General features: G+C 38.2%; 1 non-coding gene across 1 annotated transcript; it reads left to right on the top strand.

Moving 5' to 3' along the window:
* Positions 1-287: 287 nt before the first annotated feature.
* trnag-ucc lies at positions 288-359 on the top strand. The gene has a single exon. It is a non-coding gene; the product is annotated as a tRNA-Gly (tRNA).
* The last annotated feature ends 19,064 nt before the right edge of the window (positions 360-19,423 follow it).

Here is a 19,423-nt window from a genome sequence, read left to right as displayed (position 1 = left end):
ATCAGCTTTGCTTCTGTTTTTTTCTTTGCAGGTTTGACTGGCCTGAGTTGAACTCCAGGCCCACTACCTTTAGGCACTGTACCACATGCACATTGAAGCGTTTGTACAGTGTGGTTGTTTGTTTGTTTATTTCTGACATTGTATAAATGCTGTTGTAGTCTCTCCAAAATAGTGTGGTTCGTTTTTCCAATATACAGTTTAACATGTGAAACATATACATCATACATTGTTGTCTAGTCTGTCTGGATTTTCCGGATGGGGGCACTAATAGTAACTACTTACATAAAGCGTTGGTGGTATAGTGGTTAGCATAGCTGCCTTCCAAGCAGTTGACCCGGGTTCGATTCCCGGCCAACGCAAAAGTAAGTTTTTTTTTTTTTTTTTTGCTGCACACGGACAATAAGTGTGTATGGCTTATTTGTGGGTTTATTTAAGCAAAACCTTTGAAACACAGGACATTACAACGTCAACACGTAGCTACCCCGGCACTTCCTACAACTCTTCGGCGTATTTTCTTTTTTTTCAAAAATCATCGATCTTATAAGCCTTAGCGCCACCTCGTGCGTACTCCGCACACCTTCAATTAGCTGTAAAAAAGCTATATGAAACAGCAACGTTGACAAACATGTAGACCTGTATATAAAGCAATAAAAATGTTTTCGGGGTCTGGTTGTGTATGTCTATTTACATACAGGTTTCTCACATTCTGCTTCACTTGTATGTCGCTTTGGATAAAAGCGTCTGCCCAATGAATAAATGTGCATGTAAGGTATGGTTGTAAAACAGTGACTTTGATTGGGTTTATTCTCTTGAAATTTTGAGTGTAACGGTTAATCTTTCAGATTTTTGTTCCTCCCATCGGTAGTTATTTTGTATTCATGTCGCTCTGGATTACACCTTTGTGCCTTACCAAAGTTCGGTATTCTGGCAGTGGATAAAAACGTGGCTACAAATGGCACAACGTTCCCAGTAGTTCACATCGATCTCATGATTTCCCTCTATAAACCCTGTTTGACTTAAGATTTCACAGTCTAAAGGAATATCCTGGAATACTCTCTGGGTCTAAGAGCACTGAATTAGGTTTTTGTGGATTTTTCTACGTTTTGTGGAAAGGAACAAAGCATTGAAACATACGAGTTGTGATGAGAAGTGAAAAATACTTTGAGTGTCAAGAAACTGCACAGAATACAACTGCAGGTTTTATGTAACTTTTACTGTATTATGTTGTTCATGCAGAGAATCGATGAAATTCATGAACAGAGCAGTGGGATTGTGCCAGATACTAAAACATCAGATATCTCAGATATCATCCAGATATCTGAGATACATTACTGGAAGGTGAGCACATTCCTGAAACACCGTTACACCCGATCAAGCCATATGAATATTGGTATATGCAGGGACAAATTTATTGCCCATTGCCATTCCCTACACTTGCAAATAATGGTTAGTGTTGAATTCAAAATCATTTTAAGTTAAACTGATTTCAAAAAGTTGTAAAAATTGTGTGCCTGGTCTCTTGGGATCTCTTTGGAAATTTACAGATTATATTCTTGATTGCACATAACCCATATTATGCTGATGTTTGGAATAATATGAATGATAAAAAGCTGTGCTTTCAGGGGTACTATTATACCTTTCAACCTATGTACAAACTCATAAGTATCCTTAATATAGCATGTGTGTTTCTGAGATAACAGATTCAGGAAATAATCAATAATTTCTGCCATCCTATACAATTCACTGCTGTAGTCCAACCATAGGTCACTTGGCAAGGGACTGTCCGGGTTGAAGGTCTTTGTGACTTTTAGGTAAGAGATAAAATCTGCACTCCCTATGTGGGTCTGGACCACAAACGTACATCTTTTTTGTGTAAAGCTGTGTAATGTACTGTGTCAGTATAAGTCCTGTATAATGGTATGATAACAGCGCTTGTGTTTCCATCTGTATTGGATGAGTGAGACAGTGGGAAATTTGGACATTACTGAGTGGGCAGTTAGCTTTTTAAATATTTATTTTTAAACATTGATTTTTTCCTTTAAAATGTCATAGACTCAAGATGATAAAGATGTATACATACATGGTGACTATGTTTGAATGTGATGAAACTTGTCACATTTTTACAAGTCAACAGGGTGATTCTCGCATGATAAAATTGGGTCTTATTGCTCCCCTGCTAAAGAAGTAATACTGGATTTTTCCTTCATTTATTTTTTAAAAAGTTACTTGCATTTAAGAGTAACATTTGCAAGACATACTTATCATACTATAACACCACTCAAAGCTGTAGCCGTTGTTGTCATTGCTGCTGCTCGGGCCCCAGTCATTGCTACTTCTAGTGATATTTTTCTTTGGCTCATAAATGTGGCTCATGAATATGAGTGTGCAACTCCCACTGAAAATGGCCTGTCCATTTCCCGGACAGAGGGATGCACTGAGAAAAAAAATGACTAAAATGTGAATGATTTTTTAAAACAAAATATAAAAACTTGATATGTTTCTTAGATACCAATGAATGGATTAAAATCACAAGAAAAGCCACTGCATGGCTCCTTTGAGACTCCAAATGGAATCTTGAGAAATTAGCAATGTACTGTGGTATTGGTTTGTGACCAACAGATGGTAGTGTTACTCTAGAAATATGAGGGCCAAGTAAGGTTCACATCTTTACAGTTGTAGTGAATCACAAATGTGTTCCCATAGCAACAGCTGTAACCAGCATCTTTATCATCCAAGTCACGTCACTTGAATTTACAGGAGTTAAAGTGTAAGCTTGTGAGTCTTGAAAGTGCAATGGCTCCACAGGCTTTTGTGGACTTTTCCTTGATTATAGCTGTACCATCCATTTTGAGCATGCATGAGCCTTTTCATTCATTTTTTTTACTTATTTTATTTCAAAGACAGAGCCATCACAACACTGAAAACAGCAGGGCTATCTGTCCGACATTCCTTCAGTCCACACTAGTTTACCTTGTGCTTTCCAGAGTGCAAACATCTGTTCATCTATAACACTGGAAATTAAGCACATCTTGATCTCTGAAGCAACCTTTTTGGAAGGCTTAATTGGGTTCTGTGCGTCAGGTTCTGTGATATAACAGCAGTACAGTTTTGGAACTATGGATGAATGATCAGATATGAAAATTTTTATACGTCAATTCTGGCATCAGTTCATCGCAACTCTACAACAATTTTACTGGAATAGTTCCATGGGAACATAGTTGAGGCTGAAAATGTCAGGAAAAAAGAAGACAGCGATTAAAACATGGTACCAAATGAAAAAAATACCTGCAACACACTTTGTGCTTACCTTTGACAAGTTGTGTTTTTGAATACTTTTACAACATTAGATATGCGGATGCTCACATTAAAGAAAAAGGAACTAAAAATTTTGAAAATTTGAAAAAAAAGTAGAAAATATTAAACTTGTTTGGACTGAATCTCAGTTAAAGTTAAAGTGTAGTTATCCTAAATCTGGGCCTTTGATTGCAAATCTCTAGATTGTTGAGAGAGCTAAATTAGTTTTAATCTGGCATTTCAATGAAACATTGTAACACTATCAGAAAGTAGATTTACAATGAATGGGTGTGATTGCTACAATATATAGAAAATATTTCAGCTTTTGCAGGAGAGATGTTCTGTTTCTCTTTGCAAAGCTGGGATCTAAAGCAAAGAAAAGGCACCTTTTGTATAGCAGTAACCAGCTGCCAATGGCAAAACAAAATCTTGCTTGACATCTGAAGAAAAAATTGTGAAAACAGCTGGCATTACAGCTAAAAACACGCCATCTGTGGTCAGCCACACAGAGATTATTTCAAACATAAATCAGGTGTTTTTTCACAGATCACATTGTGTATAAATGTGACATGATGCCTGAAAATAATAAAACTGAATACTGAAATTGTGTTAGACAATGATGAATGTCTTTCAGTGATTAATAACACTCACCTCTCTTACTCCTACTTTCATAACCAATCAGTCAGTAGCATCCAGTGAGATCCAAAACTGATAATTGCCCTGAACTTTGTTTTGCACAATTAACTAGCATGCCAGAGTAAATTAGGCTCACCAATGAGGGGTTTCAGTGAGCCAGCCTCAATACAGTAGTTTAACGTAACATAATAATTTAATGTGAGGTGTCTAATGAAGTGTGTTCTGTAATGCTACAGCATAAGTCACACGTAAAAAGGAGTTCTGCTAGTGAATGACCCTTCATTCAGATCGGTAAGCTTGTTAACAATGAATAAGTTGTTGACAATAATCAGATGAAAGCTCACTGTCTTACTTAAAAACTCAAGAGCCACTGCAGGCAACACACAAAACACATTCTGCAGCATTCTCACAGTACTGGGAGGTTGCAAATCAAAGTGAAACATGCTTCAGTACATGATGGTATGCTGAATGAAGGGCAGATTGGCAAGGCATTAAGCTTCAATTAAAACACAGCTGACCCCCCACCTGCCATTAATGCAAAGGCATGGGCCTCATTTTGTATACCCCTGTCTTTAACCAAAGTTAATTAGATACTGTGTTTGCAGAAATAATCCCTTTTTTGTGGGTCGAGGGTCATTAAGTAGGGTTTGTCTTTGCAAGGTCTTTCAGAAACGACAAGCCCTTTCAAAAAGGTAATATACATTAAGATGGAACTTACAATGTGTAAGATATATATTTATGTCCTTACTTGGTAGACTCGCACACCCAGAACGACTTACAAAGTTATTGTCACGACATTCATTACGTACATATCAAAGGAACAACAAGGACAAAAAGACCATTTCTACCAGCGTAATTGAGCGTCATGCTGAACAACGTTAAAATATAAGCATACAACAGTATTTGTTTTTGCGTACACATATCTGTATATGTGTACGCAATGTGTATGTATATGTATAACTAATATATGCATTAATTTATTGCCACCTTCAGACAGTTAATATACTATATATAATACAGTATATATTTAAAATTGGCAACATGATGTATTGATATTTTTAGCTTTATTTATATATTACATACACTTTTATCTATATTTGGATATTTTGGATTTCATATTTTAATAGACATTCATATAAGTGGTTTATCAGAAGGGATGATTCAAAAGGATATGTTCCCACTGAGGGGTCATGTTGTTTTCTAACAACAGGGTCTGATGTATAGTTACAGAATACAGCATTCATCTGTTATGTTACCTTACAAGCCCTTCAGAAAGTAAACAGAAAATGCTTCTCAGATCAGACTGCTTTGCCAGTAAGTCATATTGTCCCGATTCAAACCTGGGGCTAACCTTTTGTCAGACCCATGTGTTCTCAAAGGGGTTTCTCAGATTACCATACAGGTTTGACAGGGGGAAGGATGTCCTGTGTGTTGCCTCTGGCTTTGTTCCAGTGAGGGTAAGGTTGCACAGGAATCTCTGGGCAGAGATTATGAACAGGTGGTGGCAGCTACAGTCCATTCAATTCTTGCAACCACTATTCCCAGCTGAGCATTGCCTGCTTGGTTTTAGGAAGTGCCTCTTAGCTAAATCATGAGGATGGCAAAGGTGAATCTGTCTTGTGGAGGGTACATTTCACTTTCTGGACCTATTCCTTCAGGTGAAATGGATCTAAATATTGATGCAGTAAACTGTTTATCAAAGCTAACTGAAGCACAGATAACTGAAAACACTTATAATCCACAACTACAGCTGGTCCTAGCTATATTCTATATATGCAGTTGCCTAGAGAATCACACATCACCAGGGATTTGATTGTTTGATTGTTTTTATTATATTTCCATTGTTTGGAATGGGCGCTTAGGGTACAAAAGTGTGTGAAGTAGTGTGTGTGTGTGTGTGTGTGTGGGGGGGGGAGAGGGGGGGTGGCTGGGCTCCAGCAAAAATCTAGGTCACCAAAACAGCTAGGCTGGGCCTTGTCCACAACATATCATTATTTCTGTATTAATTTATGGAATTGAAAGAATAATGTCAAATAGCACGAACGAATAATGATTGCTGAACAGCAAGCTAAACCAGTTTAACTATATTTAAACCAGTTTAACTATATACCTTATATAGAATATTTTTTTTACTGGAAACACATTTTATCAAGATAACTAACTAGTGCCAGTAAAATACTGTTTGCCATGTATCATTACTTTAATTTATAGGTAGCTACTGTGCTTACATGTTGAACCAACTAGCGGCCGTGTTTGGCTGTGTTTCAGTATGTTATACTTCCTTGATTATGTGTCCGTATGAACGCCTGGTGGGTGGGGATGTACCAACTCTTTTGAAAATTGAAAGCTGGTGGCACTCCAGCGCATAAAGCCATATGAACAGGGTTCAAGGTCTTGGCCAAGTACTACACGCTTATTCATATATTTACCAGGGGTCTTTACACAGGCATACATTATATTTTTATATTTTTTCAATTTTTGTTAAATTCCTTCCTTAAGGCTACAGCAGCAGTGTCCCATCTGGAATCAAACTAACAGCCCACTTGCAATTCCAGCTACTTACTATGCCATACTGCCGTGTACTTATACAATAAGGAAGTCGTAACTTAAACCTAAAAGTAACATACCAGGGCATAACCACTATTGTGCCCAGTCCCTAACATTCATTGTCAAACATAAAATGAGGTGCATAAAGAAACAGAAAAACATAGCCCTTGCTTAAACTTATAACTTGCTTAATGCTAAAGCACTGTACAGATGAGACTGAATTCTCAGGTGTGTGTGTGTGTGTGTGTGTGTGTTTTTGACTCCTCATCCCTTCTCGTATTTGACTGAAGGAGGGAATTCTGATCAGGCCAACCGAACAAAATGCTTTTAAAATTACCCCACATATTTTCAATCCAAATTAGTTATAGGCTTTAAACAAAATGGATTAAGCTTGTTTTTCATCACCATGTTGCTGAATGCAGAAAAATCATCAAATTAGGAGATTATACTATCTGTAATTTATACTTATTTCATTAAACTTTCATCATGGATTGCGTTAAAGCCATAAATAGCTTATTAACTTTGCTTTCATGGCCACTCTCCTATCAACACTCCAAATGAAACAGATATTAAAGCAGTGGCTGGCTGGTTTCCTCATTGGAGGAGAAACGTTAGCATGCATTGGAATGCATGAAGAGCTGCCCAACGGCCCCTCGGCTGACCCGTTCCCCTCATTGAGTATAATGACAGATACCTTTTGCTCTCTTTCTCACGCAGGCTGTATTAACTCTGCCGGTTCCAGCTCAGCAGACACGGGGCCCAGGGAATCCAAGCAAATCTCTCTTTTTCCCTCAGCTTGAACCTGTGAGATAAATGAAGTTAAATGAATGAGATAATCTAGATTCTTTAATGAAGGCAGGTTGTGAGCATCAGGCCTAAACCCCTGATGCTACTTGCTGGAACTAGGCACAAGCACGTTTCTCGTTTTTCGCTCTACTAAAATGCATATGCATCACCATTGTGGCATAGAATAACAGAGTACTGGGGCCTTATTTATGAAGACTTGCTAACATTTAATACAGTGAATGCCTTCAATTGTATTAATTGTATGGTGGCAGTATCAGCCATTTTTCTGTTGGTATATTAATTACAATGGCAATTAAAATAAACATGGCGAAAAAACACACAAAGAAAATGTCCTTTTCCAACACGGAGGTAGAGGTGCAGGCAACATCTAAAATGTTGTAGATGAGACAATATTTATTTATTTATTTATTTTAATATAATTAATTACAATTACAACACACTTCTACAAGATACACAGTCATAAAGTTATACTGATACTTGGTGAAACTGTCACACCAGTGAAAATAATTTGGTTTTGGTGGCAGTGCTGTTACATTGATTTAAACACATTGTCATGAAATTTCCACAGTATTTGGGACTCTTGATTTAATCTATTATAAGCATGTATTATTTTTTTGCAGTGCAATTCACAAATCTGTTAACATTATTTATCCATAGTTGAGTTTTAAAGGATAATTAATTTCTGAAAGTTGTACCAGTACCTGCAATATTGATTTTTATTGAATTTTGCCTATGCATCTCATGCTGTTGTCAGTTACACAGTAAGAGTCTTGGTTAGTACAGTTGCACGGTAAGAGTCACCATTCACTGAATTGTGCTCAAACCTTTTCTTTTACAGTGAATACAATACATTTAAATGGTGTATAGACCTAATGGCATCTCCGTGCTATAGTATGACCCTTTCTGTGTCAGACCAGCAACTGAAAAAGCCAGAAGCACAATATCTTGAGATCTAAAATAAATATCCACATGTATGGGGTGGCATATTGGCTTACCACAAGCTTGTGAGAATGCATAGAGCATGGAAAGGGGTTGTTAGGAATGTGATCCCTCTCCCTATTACAAGAAACCAGGGGGTGGCATGAGACTTTTTTTTTTTTTCAATTTCCAGGCATGTCACCCATCTGTCAGCACTCTTGGAACAGATGTTTATTTTCTGTCTGTAAAATGCACACCTCCAGAGAAGCCATTGAATGGCGGGGCTGTGTTTCCAATGCCACCCTAAGAGAGGGCCCTCTCGCCAGGCTCATGTGAAAGGCTGTCTCTTCCATTCCTGGACATCATTCAAGATACTGCATATATTAGGGCTGCGTTTACATTTACTGCTGGCAATGAGGTAGGTCTGGGTTCCTATATGTATGTGTGCCAGTGTGTGTGCCTATACTATATTATATATACTATTATACATATATATACACACATTAGTATACAGAATATTCATAAATCATAAGACAATACTTTCACAAACTGAAGGAACTCTATTCAAAAGCAGTGTCAGTACTACTCATTTTAATACATTAATATAATACATGATAGTACCACTACTCTTGTTAACCTAGTACACTATACTACTACATAATAATGAAAATGAGCAAAAATGAGTTGTTAAAAGGGGCACTTGAGGATATATGAAAATGTACTGTAATGTAGAAAGAAAATTTAAATAACACATAAGGAAAAACCATGGGATATTGTAGCCTTATAATTACTATAGCCGTGCCTGTATTATCCATAATAATTTGCAAGTTGAAGGCGGCAGCAAACTTGGAATTGCTTACAATTAGCAAATAGGCTGAATATGAATATTATGATATTTACACTATCCAGACAAGGCAGACCAATAGGGAGAAACATTATTAAGAGTATTGGAACAATGATGTAATGCTGGAGGAAAATTAGGGTCCCAAGATAAAGCAGTTGTCGATAAGGAACTTGATAAAGAAGAAAGTGTGAGATGGTCCAAGTTTGACCCTTTAATGTGTGGCTGTATGAGGTACCTGAAGTCTGAGTTTTCAAATGTGGTTAGATCATACAGCAATAAATATGAAGAATTTGACCCCTTGCTAATTAAATTTTCAAGCAGTGCAACAGTAGACAATAATACAGTTTATTGATTCCTGAGTGATTAGCATTTCAGCAGTTGTTCCTGCCAAACTCAAGTAATGTAACCACTGATGCTCCAGCTATGATGTGCTATATTTTTATTGAGCCAAAAGTCTCCCAGTGCTCTGTTAATGGCACCTGTGTGTCCTCTAATAAACTATTTCCTGTCTGTTCTCCATTACACTGGAAATGATCTGTGACCTCATGTGTGGAAACCACTCTTTCTTTCCTCCAGATCCCAAATCTCAGATTACCGCATTCCTCTGACAGATGTGACCCCGTTCGGACACCTTCAAAAGGTATGACAATTACAACTGCATTCTCCACCAGGGAGCACATGCTTTGCGTGGGCCTAGTTCACTGCTGGCTTCACAAACTGACAGATGCCTTCACTGTAGACCAGCCCCGAGCATCACTCTGTGTTACTACCTGTCAGCAGTTAAACCCTGGGTTGTAAAAAAAGGAAATGTTGAGGTTATAAAGAACACATTTTATCATGGGGTGGACTGCACTGCTTATGTACAGTGCTGTGGGTCTGGAGACACCAATGACCGCCACAGGCATTTTGCATATTTCTTCACCTCTCTGTTTGCTGATGCTGCTGTTTGACATGTTCCTGCCATGCGCTTTGGAGCTCAGCATATGCTGTAACTCAGCAGAGGAGGCTGGGCTTGTATGCATATGGGCATTTTAAACACTACATTGGGAGTGAACTGACTTTCTGAGGACACTGTATAACTATAGGACTCTCATGTTTTGAAGCAAAAATAATAAGCTTATCAATAATTAGTTTTTAGTATAGTGCTGGTTTTCCTCAGATTTTAATCTTCAGGTTTGCATTAAGAGCCCCTTATAGGCGTATTAGTAATCAGGCAAATGCTGAAACTGCTACTGATCACATCCTGGGCTTTACTGAAAGTTGCTTTTACTTTTGTTAACCCCAATCTCAACCCAAAGTTTAGGCCAGATTTAATCTTAGACACGACCTATTACACCTAAAATGAAATAATTTATAACATGTCAATTCAGTACTGTACAAAAATGTGCACCAATTCAGCAGGTATGCAGCAATTAGTAGGTAAATACTACGCACCTACATGGTTATTGGGACCACGTAATGTACATCAGGAACATCTGTGTGTTCATTAACATGGTCTGAAGACATTTTGAATTTCATGTTGAGTATATTGAGAAGCATTTACAAAGATAAATAATTACAACAATGACATGCTGTATTTAAATAATTATTAATTATTAATTAATTAATTCTTTTGCACATTGCATTTCTAACGTTTTATAATGTATGTATGAAGTACATTACACATAAAAAATCTGCATTTTTCCATACATCCCAAGACCATAATAACTAAATTTAACTGGTTTCTCAGATGGTAATGCATGCAAATAGGCTCCCTGAAATAAGTGAAATATAACCGCATGCAATGTAAGGGCAAAACTGTGCATGTCATTACTGGAGGGAGATGCATATTTACTTTAGTACAATGATTTCAAGCTTCAAAGACAAGCAGCTTGCTTTCTTCAGACTTTTTCACGAAATTGTGTATTATTCAGATTAGACAAAAGGAGTACAAAGGATAGTTTTGCACACAATTACTCTATTTATTTATTTTTTATTTTGTCAGCTGCTATTAGATAGTTTTGATTCATAATTATATGTATTTACGCAAATTAGGTTCTCTACAAAGAAAGACAAAATAAGAAAGAGCATCCTTTCACATGAAAACAAGGACATGAGTAAAGTTACCACTTTAACTTTTCATGGAAGAATGAACTGGGCTGGTCAGGGTGACAGAAACGTCAGCACATCATCTGCGTCGGTAACTCTGAATTCCACAACTGGATCCCACAGCTGTGCAAACTACCCCCAAAAATCTGTCTGAACTTCTCCACGGCACTCATGCAATTCATCAAAGCAAAGTTAATGTGCAGGGTGTGCCTGGTAAATGTCAGTGTTCTGGCAGGGCCACCCGCCACCACATGTGGGATGTTAGAGATATGGGAAAACCATCCTCCATAAAAGTACACTGCTGTCTCAGTCACCTCATGAGTGAGAGAGCAAGTGAGAGCAGTGTGTCAGGACACATCCTGATACATTCATGGGTTTTTAAAAACACTGCTGGGCAAAGGAAATGTACGTGTACATCTCTCATCTTCAGATATTTCTGGTACAGCACCTGTTACCTTGTTTGATTTGGACTATGATCTCACAGTGTGGTGTTGGTACAAGGTTAGGGATCATACATACAATCTTGCTTTATACATACTGTGTCATATCAATGGTTCTTGTAGATATCTTTTGTTTACCTGTGCTAAGGTGAAGACAGTTTCTACTCTGTTGAGAAAAAAGAGAGATCTTCTCAAAAAGTAAAAAAAAGCAGACAAGTTGCTGTGATGAATGGTGTGTTGGTCACTAACCCTTTCGCAACATAAGTTCTAAAATATTTCCAACTGCCCCCTAGCGTGACTTATTATAGCTCGTGGACACCGGCTGTTCTAGAATTTGGTTACAACATCATAATATTCTGAAATATAATTTTAAGAATGCATAATATAATATAAATTGCACATAACAAATATTCATATACTTTATTTTTGCTAATGTTAGCTGGAACATTTCTGATTTGGAAGTCAGAACTGTGATATGCTGCTTATGTTGCAACTTATATGAAACTGCATTGAAAAATAAATAATCATATTGCATTTATGGAACCTTTTTTATATGAAAAAGCAGTGGGTTTAGAATGAATGTTGCTTTGTTGTGTCACTTGTACATAGCCGTTCTAACCTAGTGTTCTAATCACACCAGTTTGACCAAACGCTGTAGGGACCTCTCTAGAATGATCACACCCATTTGACTGTACACGTGAAAGGGCTAAGATTTAAACTGGACACCTTCTGGGTACAAATCCTCCCCAATCAGTGCTCTATACTTTGTCCAGGCTCTTCTAATATAGCAGTCCTTTACTTTTCCACACTTGCCTGCCCTCCACTTCCCACAGCTTTTCTACCTCTTCTAGTCCTCTTTTGCTTCTCCCCCTGGCTATTAGGCCTGCTCTCCTCCTTCCCCTCATACTTTTACCTCTGTGCTTGAACATCTTCTTCTTGCTCTTCATGCTGGGAGGTTTGCCTCATTAAGAAAAGTAAACAAGCCTTCACCTTGCAACGATGCCAAAAATTTCTCCAAGGACAGCACAAGGCCAGCATGTGGGTAAGTATAAACATTTAATTCAGCGTTCTGTTCCTATCTGAAATTTTGCACACAGTTCTAGGAATGCATGCAAGCATATTGGTGTGCGTGTGGGTGAAGTGTGTGCACACGTGTGTGCGCGTGTAGGTCTAAGTGTCTATGTTTCTGTGATTTACATTTGGAATTGCTTGTTTAAAATTCATAATTGCCACGGGCTGAGATGTGTCAGCAGAACTGATATCATCTGTGAAGCAGCACCCTCTTGCACGAACATGAGGTAAAAAGATGCATAGACAGGGACTCATGAGGGCATGTGGTGCACAGCTGATCACCCCTACAAGCAGTCAGGAAGAAAGACAAGTTTTGGATGTGCAACCCTAGAGGGCGACCAGGGCTGTGAGGTCTGATGATGGTCTTACTGGATATAAAGTGGATTATTTTTTATGCTATTCAACTATTAATAACTATATGGCAATTTGGAATTGCACTAATGAACTTGCTTACACTAACTATTCAGCTCTTGCTGCACAGGGTTGTAATGAGACCTTGCATTACTCTTCATGTTCACCCCCTGTAGAAGCCAACTGTAAAGAACACTATGCTTTGAGCCAGGAAATCCTGAGATGTTTCTCTTTTTGGTGGTGGTGGTGATGCAGGATCGGGGGGGTAGGCTACATCCTGTGTAGGTCAGCTGTTTTCAATGTCAATTTGAGTTTATGAGCCTTGTTCCTGATTTGCAGGTTTTCATTCAACATGGGGATCATTCATGAATGGGTGGATGGAGGGGGGGGGGCAAAACAGTCACAAAAAACTTCAGCAGTGAGTATACACCTGGGACTTCAAGGAGTTTTTTCACCATAAAGAAACAGATGTACAATGAAGAAGTGACCTACATAGCCTAATGCTGTATGAATTATTCAGCTTTAAGTCCCTTGTGGCATTTGCTCATTTTCATAAATAAAAAGATATGATCATCTGAATATTTTTTCAGTTGTTCGACAATAGCTGTATAATTATTTAGGCATGAATAAGGCAATATGTTAGAAACTGTAGTAATAAAATATCCTTGCTTGTAATATTTAAGCTGTTGCTAAAAAGATGTTGAAGTTTGCTTTTCTGTGGAAATGTAAATAATTAAATATCTTCTAGTATTCCATTATTTTTGCTTAACAGAATTCAGTTTTATTGGCTTAGCAGAGGTCTCTTATTAGCCTGCGCTTTGAACTGTAATCTCTTCATGATTAATCAGTTATACAAGAATGATTCATATTTTCCAATCCCAGGCAGATTTGCTATTTAGATTTGAGAGAAATTTGCGGCCAAACACATTTCTGCTTACTTTTTTACCCTTTATCTTATTCTGTTATTTACTTTAGTGATTTAATTATGTTGTAGCAACCTGAACACTTTGCATTCCAGTCATAAGATTGCAGTCTTCTCTCTTCAAATTATTCATCCAGTCATCACATTGATCTCAAACATTTCACAAAGCAAATGCAGATGAAATATAATAAATCTGGCATCAGTTTCAATATTGATTATCTGATTTCAGTAATAATTTTAGATATATCTGTATATGTATCATTCCTTTCTCCAAAGACCTTGAAGTCACAAATTCAATATAGTCAATTTGACCACAGTGTCACTTCACCTTAACTTTGTCTCATGCCTTTTCATGAGTGGCTCAGTGGTACATTGGCATATTGTCATATATTTAATAATAAAATATTGTATTTAATATAATATATTTATAGCTTGTTTTCATTGTGGAACAGAAAGAAGAAATATTCAGGAAATTACGTAGTTATGACAGAATAACACTGCCTGAACAATAAAAATTGGGAGGAGTAAGTCCTGACACTGGAAAAGAGTTTGTCATCCATAACAGGAGAGTTTATGCATTATAAAAAGTTGGTATCGTGTGACAGGTAAGTTCATTTTTTATGCTATTTTCTATCTGACCCCCTGCGTTAATAATAATCCTGACATAGGATAGTGGTTGATGTATGAAATCAATGGACATAGCTGCTATGTCAGTTGTGATGAAGTTATATTTCTAGCTATGGGGATGAGAGACTCAGCTCTGGCATTCTGGTGCAGCTAGCACAGGGGTCCAGAGATATGCCTTAATGAACCACTGACTGAACGGGTATGTTGGGATGAACAAGGATTGAATTTGACCTATCCTCTCGCTTCTCATTAAATTCCTCACCCCTTGAACATCAGGGCAGCGCAGCAGGATAAACGAGAGAGAGGAGGCACTTTGTCCTGATGGTTCATGTTGGCTGGAGCACAGCTATCCATTGTATGAGATTAAACTCCAATAGCCCTCTGGGTCTTGGCTGTGTCTATGTAACACTATAGTGTTTTTATATGTAGGGGGAGATGGCTGGGATCCCAGTACACAGGCTTGGCTTGGCAGACATGGATGTAAATCCCTTTTTTGTGAACACCGCGGGATACGCAGAGTCATTTTTTCCTGGTGGAGCGTTTCGTATTTGCTGATCTTCTTCCAAGTTGCTCGCCAGACTCAGGGGTTGTCTTCTCTCCCGCTTAGGAACTTTTGTTTCACTCAGTCACAAAAGTTCATCTTATGTCCGCTACAGCTATAGCTATTTCCTGGATTCCTGATTCTTATCTCAACAGCTGTGTACGCTTCACTCCATACCCTGTTCCTACCACCGCCATGTTCTCGTCACTCTGTCCCCTCTCTAGCAAATCTCTTTTGGACGGCCATGAGAATGAAAATGTACAGTTCAATTTTATCAGAGGGAAAGCAGGCCAGTCATTGTGTTGTATACAGCTGATCACATATAATATCTCCTATATAAAAACTTCCAAACTGAAATTTTAATACTTGGAGATATGTGTGTGTGTGTGTGCATAGGTGTATGTATATGTCACTAAGACCAGGGTGACAGTGACAAGGAGAAACTCCCTTCCACCAAGGACAGAAAAGAACAATAACACAGAATTCAACTCTTCACCTGAACACAGAATGCTTCATTAATGACTTAACTAGCCACTACAATCTGAGAATTTGATAAGCTTTTAAAAATTTTACCATCTGATGACAGTACAGCTCCTATGCAGTGTGTCTGTGTGGCTCTCCTGAACTGAATGCTGCCCTCTCACAGCAAACTGCCTGCTGCCAATGAAAGCAAACAGTGCACATAGGGCATGAAAACAAATACAGCCACAAAAGCAAACACTGAGCATCGCAACCACGGGGACTGTAAAAAAAGAAACATGAAACATTCTTGAACGATTCCTATGGCATCTAGATAATGTAGGATAATGGAAAGCTGGACATGACAGGCAATGTGAATAGTTTCTTCTATCTGCCATGCAAAAAAGAGACCTGTGTCAGCTATGTTCTTAATCTCCTCTAGCACCATAGCTGAAATGGAGGTAATTAGATTATTCTTGATTGTTTTTGACGTACTGGAAAGCAGAGAAACTCACTGTAGCTGCCAGAATCTTTTCCCTTATCATTCCCTTATTATTTGGCTTCTAAACGCCAAATGAGGATGCATCAGTCAAAAGTTTCTGACCTGTCCTATTTTTTTGTTATGCCACTTTAAGACAAGTGCCTTTAGGCTTGCTCGGCCCATGAATTCTCATGCCTTTTGCAAGCTGTCAAAATTAACAACATCAAAAAAATCCTCTCAAATCAAATTCTTGACCAGGTCAGACAGCCACCTGCAGACTTGAACAGCAGAGATAACTAGAGTGTATTTGCTTAGCAACTATTCTAACAAGCCACTTTACCTTATCACGCCAAAAGGATTGAAACAACTGATTTCCACTTTGACCTTTGACTCAAACATACTCAATCTAAAAAAAAAACACTCAATTTAACATAAACTGCTGCAAGAATTACAAACCTAAACCACAGACACCATAGGGACATTACAGTACAGTACTGGCATGATTGTGGCATTGCCAGTTATGATCGGTTAGGGTAATCATGAATTGTGTGCTTCAAGTTTTGACAATGGCAGCATAATCTACAGGTCAGAGTTGAACATTTCCAATTTTCACCAAATCACTTGTTGTCCCAAGTCCCAAATGTGTGTGCTTGGAGTCTTAAGGCAACCGTGTGATGCATCCCTAGAGTATGTGAATTCCCAACAAGCATGTACAGCGTCACTAATAGACACACTGGGCTCCCTCAACAGTCACGCAATCAAACAACAGCCCCTCCAGGCAGGACAATTGACACTCTGGGAAACGTATTTGAGACTTTGTCTTCCGTAAACAGATCCGGTCGTAATTTATTCAAGACAGAATCGCGCAAACAGTCCCCTCTGGAGATGATGTGCATCATTATTCCATGACACCTTTACAGATTTATATTTTAATACGTTTTTTGTGTACATAGCGGGAGGCACAAAAAGAAGAGTTGAGTTCAGAGGGTTTCTGGATGGCTGATTTCTCTGAGGGATATTGTTGTGACACAATTTTGATTACAGTTATTAGAATGAACAAAGCACTCTCTTAGGATTTTCCCATGACTGCACAACTACAAGCAGGCAGGATCACAAGCCACAGGGGTACCATTGCATCTGGCAATGAGACAAGAGCTCTAATAATGGTACCAAGATTCACCAAACAGGTACCTAACCTTTCAAATACATTGCCAATGTGTGGAAGCTTATCATTTGTGTGGTTTAAATCAATCAGATTTCATTTAATAATATCTTTTAACAAAACAAAGGTCTCAGGGCTATTATACACCATATATTAGGCATAGTATACCCCACACTTGACATGTCGTAAGCTTTAAAAATATCTATTACAAGAAATATATGTTTAAGAGATCAGAACATTAACAGACCAAAATAATTTAATAATTTTGCTGCATGAATGAACGCTCAGCTGATTAGCAGCTCCTCAGCTTTAAGAACCTGAATATTTATGAAAGGCAGAAGCGTATTCCATTGTGTTCTGATTCAAATTATTATTTATGATGCCAAGATACTTCTCAGTGTAATCGGCTTAGTCTGTTCCGGCACAACATTCTAAAATTGGAACAGAACCTTCTGCCAGGGCAGAGGTCTGATCATGTCTTTCTCAATGTCAGCTGCTGGGTCTACTTCAGAAATGACTGATGTAAATTTTAAGGAATATTTCACATGAAGTTAAAAAAATATCCCCAGAGCCGCAAATCAAAACTACGAGAAAATGAACCAAATCTAATGTCCAACTTTGTTGTTTCAAACCTATTATCGCTAACATCTTGCTCTCCAATTAGAAGCAGAACGGCAGAGTTAAGCTTGCTTGCAGGCATACTTACAAGGACTGTCAGTGACAGTGAGGAAATAACCAGTATGCTCATTAAAGGCCGTCCTTGTAAGAAATTCCACTGGAGGCAAAATGAAGTGAAAGCTCTGTCAGTCAAATTGTCTTTACTGTTCTGCATTGGTAGTAAACATCACTGCAATCAACTCTGCATGCAGCAAATGGAAAAGGCAGCCTGTTTTGCCTGTTGGTTGTGATGTTCTTGTTTTCACTGTTGTAGAGAATTAATTGTTTGCCCTCTCCTGCACCTCCTCCTGCCTCCTGGCTTTGTATCACAGAGTTTGCCAACTGCCCTCAGATGCCAAGGGGCAGTTAAGCCATTTTCTTCACAGGTGGCATTTTCTACACAGTGGGTTCACTCAAAAAAGATGAGAGTAAAAGCTACACAGCTATGTGTAACTAGATGTTCAAAAACCAATAAAGACAGTTTCCTGACAGAGGTGTCAGCGGATCCTCTTAAACATCATTCCTCATAAGACCTCAAAAAAAAAAAAGACCATTGTCATTCTCACAGGAGAAAGAGATGACTGTCACCTGCACAGCAAAAGGTCTACATGCTAAGCTCTTTTGCTTCCCGATGCTTTGCAATGATGTGGCGAGAGGTGACCCAAAAGAGACAGAAAACACATCCCAGTTCCGATTCTGTGAGATGTGTCTTTTTGTACTGTACTGTAATGTCAAAGGTTCAGTGTACCGATAATTTAACCTTCTACACTTGTCTTGAAAGGTACTACTTGTGCAGCCTGTTAATTTGGATTTGATTATTCGCCTGTTCATTTGTATTATTACTTTCTAATAATTGTTTTATTCTTCTGAAAATTTCATACCAAATCAAGACCGCTATTGCAAACTGGTTGTCATGTAAAACAATAAAGACAACCTAATTTGGTCAGATAGAGACATACGCTTTGTTTACTCCTAGAGGTTGGGCACAGTTTTGTTAGCTAAGGTTTCTGTGCAGTAGTAATTACTTCTGTGGTGCAAACAAATATAAGAAGAAGATGCATCATATAATTCTAGGAGGAAGTATATATAATTTATCAATTGACATAAAACAGCTGGAATAGATTAGCATTGTGCAGGGAAAGTTTTGACATTAAACATATTCCTCTGGGTTTTAGTTGCTGTATATCATTATGTTTCTTAGTATTAGTTTCTTATGCATTCATTAGTATTGAGGAAATTATGTTTACATTGTGTTTCAAGTAAGTAGAGAGAGGGTTTGTCAGGATGTGTGCCAATTTCTCACTGTTACCAGCGTCATTTTATCTCCTATGTTACCCGTGGTTGTTGGGGTTTTCGAGACTGGAATGGAGCCATGCAGAGGAATGTGGAATTTGATAAACGTGGCTATCAGTGCACATTTGATAATTTAACACAAGTGACATGTCTATCAAAATATTTGGCGGCAATTAAGTGGGGCTGATCACAATCATGTCACTTTCCCCACACAGAGGATCTCCGTCTGCCTCTTCTGGACTAACCTTTCTTCTGACTGCTTTCACTTGGTCAGCAGAGATGCTA

This window comes from Megalops cyprinoides, chromosome 10 (assembly GCF_013368585.1).
Source record: "Megalops cyprinoides isolate fMegCyp1 chromosome 10, fMegCyp1.pri, whole genome shotgun sequence".
NCBI lineage: Eukaryota > Metazoa > Chordata > Actinopteri > Elopiformes > Megalopidae > Megalops > Megalops cyprinoides.
This window is presented reverse-complemented; position numbering and strand designations above follow the sequence as displayed.